At 34.8% G+C, this 9,298-nt stretch overlaps 1 protein-coding gene across 5 annotated transcripts in view; it reads left to right on the forward strand.

The window, feature by feature from the left end:
- Positions 1 to 3,662, forward strand: part of Foxp2 (forkhead box P2) — a 513,305-nt gene extending 509,643 nt beyond the window's left edge. For all 5 annotated transcript variants that reach the window (XM_069996601.1, XM_069996600.1, XM_069996604.1 and 2 more), the window contains one exon: positions 1 to 3,662. This exon is cut by the window's left edge and continues 502 nt beyond it. The gene's annotated coding sequence lies outside the window, so the exon portion shown is untranslated.
- The last annotated feature ends 5,636 nt before the right edge of the window (positions 3,663 to 9,298 follow it).

The following is a 9,298-nucleotide window of genomic DNA, read 5'->3' on the forward strand; positions in this document are numbered from 1 at the left end:
GGGTTTATGAAATGACTGAATATGAGGATACATGTCCTGTAGAAAGCAAATGCGCCTCATATACTGCCAAAAATAGTGTTAGTTTCATTAATGTGAATTTTCCAGCATTCAGTAGTTGTAATGTTAGAAACAATTGCTGGTCAAGTTCAACTTGTTGCTATTGTTTTTAATTTGCACAGGAGTAGTATCAGAAATTAGTGTCACTGCTTGTATCTAGCTGAATTTTAAACAACAGAACATTAGTTTTTTTGTTTTTTTGTTTTTTATGTTGGTGCCACCAACTGTAAATGACATAAGTTAGTTATTACAAAACACAGTATTTAGACTGTTGCAACCATCTGAAACCTTAGGCTTCCAGTCTGTGCTGTTAGTGTTAAGATGTAAAGTGCAATCCTAAGCTAACATTATCTGTGCAAGCACCATAGAAACATTTGCATATCTGCATAGATCTTACAACTGTACTCTTTACCTCCTTGTGATAAAGCTTTGTCTACCTGCAAACACAGTCAAAGGCTACAGCTGCAAACCAAAGCCAACTCTAACCATGGCCAAGAGCTCAAGGACAGAAGCAGCCACATGCTTTGGTCAGCCTTCTGTAACTTCAATTCGTACAAAGGAACCTTTTCCATGAACTACCTGCTGTTTTCTGATGACCTCTGGGATCTTTTCATTTAGCCCTAAACAAAGAAAGAAACACAACAACAACAACAACAAATAACCACAACTAAAAGTGTTAATTCAGTCACAGAGTAATCTTCTGAGGCCAAATGTCCATCTACATGCAATGAAGATTTGCTTTCATTAAAGACAGAGGTGAGGACAAAATCCGCAGTGGAAGTTATGATATGCTAGAAAGCAACAAATGTGGATCACTGACCAAAACGATTATGTACTTGATGCAAATGCAGATTGCATATGGTTATATATATATATAGTACATTGTGTTTTTGTTCCCCCCCACCCCTTCCAGTCACTTATTTTCGGTGATGAGTACATGTTGTTAGAAGATGTCTTGTATGGTCCAAATCTTTGTTGTGTACTATTTTTTTATAGTCTTAAGTTATAATGAAAAAAAAAAAAACAAAAAACAAAAAAGTAGGAACCAAACATAAAAGGTCTAGTAAAGCCAAAAATTAATTTCATATTGATTTTAAAGTGATCTAGCTGAGTTTTTACACTGAAAGCAAAGATTATAGCAATTGTAGTCCATGGTATTTATTTTCAGTCAAACCAAAGTTACATATAATTCTGCCTCTTCTTATACGGGATACTAACACTAACAATACACTCCCTTCAAAGACTTGCGCAGGCCAAATTGTTGGAATGCTGGTTTTCTTGACAACTCCAAACCCCAAAAACTATGATAACACATTATGATGTAGTGGAAGATAGCATAGTCAGATGTTTGCTTAACCCTAGAAACTTTCCGTGTTGCTTTTCATGTGCTGTGCCAAGTCTTGATAATACTTTTTCCCCCAACCAAGGGACCTCATAACCTGATTATGGTTATTGCTTTACAAACAGTTTTGACAGAAGGTGGCTGCTAGAGCTTAACATACATACCAGTTCCATGTGATGGAACAGGTTCTTGCAAACTAAGCTCATTTGTTTATTCTTTGCTGAAATCAGCAAATAGAGTTAGAGAGATACCCAGTCATCTATCACACCAAATAAAAGGACATACGGCTTTCAAAAGGGTTTTCCCACTTACCCAAAAGGCTTTCTGAAAGCTTCTACCTCTGCAAAAAAAAATCAAAAAACAAAAAACAAAAAAAAGAGAAAAAAAAGAAAAAAAAAGAAAAAAATTAGAACAATTATGGCAGATTGCATGAAACGTGAGAACGTCGCAGTAACTGCTACTTTTCATTATGTTTGTCTTTGGGTCATGATCAATGAACCGGAAGTTTTGGATATGGTATCAAAAGAAAGATTGGTATTGTGAAGGATGGTTTTCAGTCATCTAGGATCCTGCTATAAGGATTATCTGAAAGGAAAAATGAGTCTTTCGGGTGCATGTTTCAAATGCTTCGATGAACTGAAAGTTACAGTGAGAATTGTACCAACAGAAGGGTGGCCTAAGACTGCAATGCTAAAGTATGCATACCTCAGTTACAAAACTTTTGAAAGGAAGTCTCAGCCACAGAATGCATATACCTGTAGAGTTTTGCATGGGTTTTATATGAATACAATTAAAAAGAAATAGCTGCTTGCACATTATACCAGAAAAACCTCCAAAACTGCAATTGCTTTGAAAATAGATTTTAGGTTTTTTGGAGTTTTCTGAAATGCTTGGTCTGTATTTTGATAATTGTGCATATTATGTAAAAATGTTGGTGGACCCATAAATGACCAGACTTTTTTCTAAGAAAAATGTTGCTTTAATGCATTTCATGAATTTTTACTCTTATATCATTGCTTGCTAGTAATAGCAAATCTGCTTTTCTGCATCTGCTTTGCGTAGCTATTGTAAGGCTTTGAACTAATGTATGTATTTATTGCTTGAACTTCTGTGCATACCTTATAAAGCATAATGTCTGACAATTTAAATGGCTCATGTATTCTTGCTTCTATCATAAGCTGATTCTGGGGACTATGATCTTTTGTATACAGCAAATTTTAACTGTAGCACAAACATCTGTTTATGTATTGGTGGGATATACCTGTTTTATTTATCTTTTTTGAGGTAAACTAATTTTTGATACTTTTCATTACTGTGTACTATGTTCATACTTTGAATTCTCTGACGTTAGAAGTCATGGTTGAGAATTGTAACAGCTGTTATTTGTTCTGTATTCATGGCTTTCACTGCTGAATAAAATAAAGGACCAAACCTAGGATTTGAAAGAAAACTGTCTACCTCTAACACCAGGGAGTTATCAGATTTTATTTTACATAGTTCTAGTCTACAAAGACACAATTGCTTAAACCTAGTGGGCTTAACACTTATATTCTATGTGGTTGGATTCATGGCACAGTTGTACTGTTTGAAAATCAATTAAAATTTTATGTGACTGTTACAAGTATTTGGTAGAATTACCACTAACTGGGTTTTCTTTCGATAACTCAGATCTGGAGAAAAAAAAAGTCATCAGCATTCTGTGTCTACAGCTGCTGAACTTCATAAGAATGCAATTCTTTGTGATTAGGGAATCGAAGGATAGTCAGCTAGGAATAGAGCTACAGAAGTACACTTAAAATAAACCATCCTGGACTTTAATGTCTCTGGGCATATTCAGTCACAAAATCCAATATACTATTTTGTAAAGTTTTCAAATTGGCCATTTACATTTTTGAGAATTTGTGAGATTTCATCTTACACATGCCAATATTAACAGATATTTAGACAATAGCTTTATTACTGCCATTGAGCTATTGAAAGGAACATGGCTTACCCTTGTTATTTCACTAGTTCAGGTTGCAAGGAAAGATTTTCTTTGTTGTTGTTTGGAATTTTTTTTGGTTTGTTTTGATGGGAGTTTTTTGGAATTTTTTTTGGTTTGTTTTGATGGGAGTTTTTGTCCATGAACACTTGGCATATCTTACTTAGCCAAAAACAAAAACAAAAAAAATTAAAAAGAAAAAAAAGGAAAAAAATATAAGGAAAAAAAAACAAGGATGTACATTTTACTATAGAATTAATGTATGAACAGTGTGTTACTACTGTCGGATGTAAAAATGTATATGAAACCATTTCATTCACTTGATTACATTTCTGAAGTATAAATAAAAAAAATCTAATTCTTTTTGATCCATTTATAGCCACTAGGATTTTTATTCTTTCGGAGAGATCATTCTTCCATATTAGAGTCAAACCATAAGCTTGGGTCCACATGTCCCACAATTTGTTTAAAATTATTTCCATAGGAATTGGGAACTCCTAAGTCAGACCATACTCAAATTTAAGCAATAAAGGTGGGGCTTTTTGTCTAATTAAGTGCATTAAAAATGACCTTCACATTCAAAATTTGCTTTTACATAGGTTATATTTAATTTTTTTACAATAATACATTTTGACATGATTAAATTAAAACCTTAAGAAAGACCAAAGGATGATGGGTGTAGTGGCTTAAGCCTATAATCCTAGCCATGGGCAATGGTGGTTCAAGACTAGCTTAATGCATAGAAGTATACAAGATTCTGTCTCAAGAATGGGTGCCAGTGGCTCACGCCTGTAATCCTAGCTACTCAGGAGGCTGAGATCTGAGGATCGCGGTTCAAAGCCAGCCCGGCAGAAAAGTTTGTGAGACTCTTATCTCCAATAAACTACTAAGAGACTGGAAGTGGAACTGTGGCTCAAGAGGTAGATCGCTCGCCTTGAGCTGAAGATCTAAGGGACAGCGCCCAGGCCCAGAGTTCAAGCCCCATGACCGACAAAAAACAAAAAAAACAAAAAAAACAAAAACCAACGCTGGGTATGGTGATGTGTACCTGTTATCCTAGCTACACAGGCTAGCCCAAGAATAAAGATAGCCCCTATCTCAAAAAATAAACAAATAAACAAATAGGACTGATGGAGTGACTTAGAGTGGTTAAGGGCCTTCCTAGCAAGTCCACAACCTAGCTTGATGCCAAGGATAAAAAATGATTTTTTTTTCTTTTTGCCTCAAACCTCTGGTATCTTGCCATCATTTAGGAAAAATGTTTAGGGGTAGGGTAAGTGACCATCCAAGGGGCTGATTTTTAAGCTGTTAGGGATCTTTGCCAGACATATTAGTTGCAAAACCAGGCAACATGGGACCTCAAGAGAAAAGTGTATGTAAAAGAATTCCACATGTATTTATGTATTCCTGAAACAGTCGTAATCAAGAATAGAAGGAAAATGAGTATATGGAGTTTATTTTTATTTTATGTGAAATTAGTGTTTTTGTCATCTAAGAGAAAGGTTCCCTGACTAAAGCACTCTCCATAGGGCAAAAAATGTTTTAAAAGCAATGTGAGCATGAGATTAATTTTCTTAAAACTTAGAATTTATTTCTTCACTATCAATTAGTTGAAAGTAACTGAAAATTAACTTGAGTTGTCTAGTATATTTTGTTAACACACTAAAGGCAGTGTCACAGGTACAAATGCAATTTTTACTTTTTTTTTACCCTTTGATAAAAGAAGAGAACAATTTAGTGATTCAGAGTAAAACTTACAATTTAAGACAGAAAAAAAAATGACCTGGTAAATGTTTTGCCCTTAACCCTAAATTCAAACACATGCTATCTTAATTTAAAGCAGTGTTTTATCCAGATATATTTTGTGGGTTCAATGAGCAACTTAGTGGCTTTGTGAAAACTTTTCCTCTAAGTTATCTTTGAATCTTTAAAAAAGTGTGAATTGCCAGGCTCTGTTGGCTCATTCCTGTAATCCTAGCTACTCAGGAGGCTGAGATCTGAGGATGACAGTTCAAAGCCAGCCCAGGCAGGAAAGTCAGTAAGACTCTTATTTCCAATAAACCACTAGAAAACTGGAAGTGGCACTGTTGCTCAAGTAGTAGAGCACAGGGACAGTGCCCAAGCCCAGAGTTCAAGCCCCAGGATCTACCAAAAAATAAAAATAAAAAAATAAAAAGTGTGAATGAATGAATGAATAACTCTCACAAATCTAATTAAATATACTAGAACTACACATGGCCATTCACATCTGCACCTACGTTGCCTCAACAATTTCATTCCATTTCTACACAACAGAGAAAGCTTTGAAAATGCTAGGTACAAAACTACCTCAAGAGGATGCATAATCTGAGAAAGTAAAATCTACCTTCAGCTTCATGCTGGTCATGTGGCAAATGAATAAGTAGAAATATCAATAGAAGAAGTAAATTTTATGACTTTCATGGAACATTGCATTTTCAGATAATTATCATATTGCTTAAATCAATCTGAAAAAATATATATATGTATTCCCACATCCACAAATACTTTAGAAACAAAGTCAAACCCAAAGTTTTAAGCCCATAGATATTACTAATTTATCACTTTCCTATGAAGATTTACTCATAAGTCTTTGAAGTAAATATTAAACTCCTTTGTAAAGCTAAAGTTGATCCCGTCCCCTAAATTCATGGATCTTCAGTTTACAATGCCATTCTAGAAAGAAAATGCCTTCAAATACACACTGTCCTTCTCTTTTTACTTATAGTATATTGCCCTTCTCTTTATATTTATCCCTGTAGTACAAGGATTTGACAGTGAACATGCATATGGGAAAGGACAGAAAGGAGAACACAAAGGGTATGTTAAAAAAAGTTCCTTACTTTGCCAATATTTTTCTCCTTTGCTTTCTGTCTAATAAAAATTAACATTAACTGATGATAAAAGCACACAATAAATAAAAACATTAGTCAGGCACTGGTGGCTAATGCCTAGAATCCTAGCTACTCAGGAGGCTGAGATCTGAGGATCTTGGATCAAAGCCAGCCTAGGCACAAAAGTCTGTAAGATTCTTATCTCCAAGAAACCACCAGAAAACTGGGAGTGGTGCTGTGGCTCAAGTGCTAGAGTGCTAGCCTTGAGCTGAAGAGCTGGGTGTAGTGGCTTAAGCCTATAAACCCAGGCCCAAAGTTCAAGTCTCACGACTGAACCCCCCCCCCAAAAAAAGACGACGACCTAGGGAAAAGTGATAAAAATTTAAAAATAGCAAGTCTCCTGATATAAAGTTGTAATGACCCTATATTTACATATCTGCCCTAAACTTTAAAAAAATGTAAGCAACAGGCTGAAAACCTTCAAAATTAAACTGTAACCTATACTTTACACATTTTATTTAGTATCCTATAACAAAGAAAGGAACTAATCTACAAGAAGCCAAATCAACAGAGCATTCATAGAAACTTTTTTTTTCTTTCTGGGAGTATTAGTTTGAGATGCTGCAAATATTTTAATAGAATCTAAGGCTCACTAACAATGCCAGGCACTTATTTGCACTTTAAACCTCTTTGATAATAGAGATTACTTCAAAGTCTGTTTAGAAAAAAAGAAATGGATTACAGAGGCTATTGAACAACTTTACAATCCCTTTTTCAGAACAACCTATTTTTTAAAAATAATCATGCAGAGCTACCTGGGTCTCACTAAGTAAACAAATGTGTTTAATTGCTTCTTGATTTTTCACTTGTTTTCCACTTTTGAAGATATATCTAAAGTTCATTAAAATTTAAGATCATTTATTGGATGATATTTATTTCACTTTTCATTTTGCACATGATTTTACAAGTTTTTTTTCAAAGGTTATGGAGATTGAACTTGGAGCCTGGGTTCTGTCCCTGAACTCTTTTCCTCAAGGATAGGGCTCTACCACTTAAAGCCACAGCACCACTTCCAGTTTTCTGAATAGTTTATTGAGAGATAAGAGTCTCAGGCATTCCTGCCCATTCTCTTTGAACAACAACCCTCAGATCATAGCCTCCTGAGTAGCTAGGATTACAGATGTGAACCACCAGCACCAGGCTTGAAATTTTCTTAAAGTTCTATCTAATACAAAATGAGAAAAGATCATTTTCTCCCTCATGTAAACTGGAAGTCTGTTTTAGATAATGTGTAGTTTAAATAATTTGGTAGTTGTCATTTTGCTGAAGGAATACTCTCAGGCCAGTAACCATTACTATCCTAATTTTCTTTCTTTCTTTTATTTTAAGTAAGTTTTTTATTGTGAGAATACCATACAGAGGGGTTACAATTACATGAGCAAGGTAATGAGTACATTTCTTATCAAGCATTGTTGCCTCCTTTGTTTTTCCCCTATCATCCCTGCCCTCCCATCTCCACAACTACACTCCACCCGGCCCCGCCAAAGTTGTAAAGTTCGTTTTTCAACAAAGCATCTTTTATCTCCCATTGTTGCAATGGGTCCACCTGTATCCCTATTTAAACAATTTGTCTTTTCCCTTCTGCTCCCCAAATTATACCAACATCAATTACAGTGAAAACAAAGGTTATGCCATGGGGGAGGGACATACAAATCAACAAAAAAAAAATCACCTTATAAATATGTTAGAAACAATAGCAAGAAAGAGAAAACCACTTGTGTCCTTATCTTGGGGTTGATTTCGCCTAAACATTATCTTATCTGAACTTTTCTGCTTGTAAACTTGTTCAGCCACTTTGGAAAGTAGTATAACAGTTCCTCAAAAGACTCCACATAGAGCTCCCCTATGACCCAGCAATCCACTTTTGGGTATTTACCCAAATGATCACAAATAAGACCATACTAAAGCTACCAGAACAACTATGTTTATTGCAGCCTTATTTACCATAGCTAAGATATGGAACCAACCCAGATGCCCCTCAGTAGATGAATGGATCAAGAAAATGTGGTATATATACACAATGGAATTCTATGCCTTCATCAGAAAGAATGACAGTGCCCCATTTGTTAGGAAATGGAAAGACTTGGAAAAAATTATATTTAGTGAAGTAAGCCAGCCCCAAAGAAACATAGGTCCCATGGTTTCCCTTATTTGCAATAACTAGTATACTATCCTAATTTTCTATAGGGGACATTACTGCTATAATGTGTATATATTATAAATGTGTTATATATAATATATACCACTATAATTTATACATTATATAATTATGTGATATAATTATATATCATATATTAAATTATACATAAATTATGTAATATATATAGTTGTACAAAGAGGTTATAATTTCATTTGTCAAGATATGAGTACATTGCATCTTGATCAATGCCACCCTTTCCATTATTCTCCCTATTTCCCCCCTCCCATCCTTAGCCTCAAGTTATAAAATTCATCTACGTTTAGCATCTGGAAAACCACTGGGTCACTTAAAGAACATATTTGTACATAACATTTACAAGATATTGACATTGAGTTCAGGCAATCATTGAGGTTTCAAGTACTTTGGAACAAGTTAAATAACATAATAAGGAAATTTCCCAAGAAATCTCATTTTAACAAAACAGGAAAAGTTTTATCTTCTATGTCAAAAAAATCTCACAAATTCTGGCATAACTTAATAGTTTATTTTAATAGTTTATCTCATTGCTATTATTATAATATAAATTTTGTGTTTAAAATCACTTCAACTACAATTAAAATATAGATTTTAATATAATAAGTTTACTTTCCCACTGGGTTCCACTTGTCCTATGACTTTTTTTTTTTTTTTTGGGGTCCGGTCGTGGGGCCTGAACTCTGGGCCTGCGTGCTGTCCCTCAGCTCTTCAGCTCAAGGCTAGCACTCTACCACTTGAGCCACAGCGCCACTTCCAGCTTTTTTCTTTTCACTTATGTGGTGCTTAGGAATCGAACCCAGGGCCTCATGCATGCAAGGCAAGTGCTCTAC

The sequence above is a fragment of the Dipodomys merriami genome, unplaced genomic scaffold (assembly GCF_024711535.1).
Source record: "Dipodomys merriami isolate MVZ:Mamm:240054 unplaced genomic scaffold, mDipMer1.0.p SCAF_5, whole genome shotgun sequence".
Taxonomy (NCBI): domain Eukaryota; kingdom Metazoa; phylum Chordata; class Mammalia; order Rodentia; family Heteromyidae; genus Dipodomys; species Dipodomys merriami.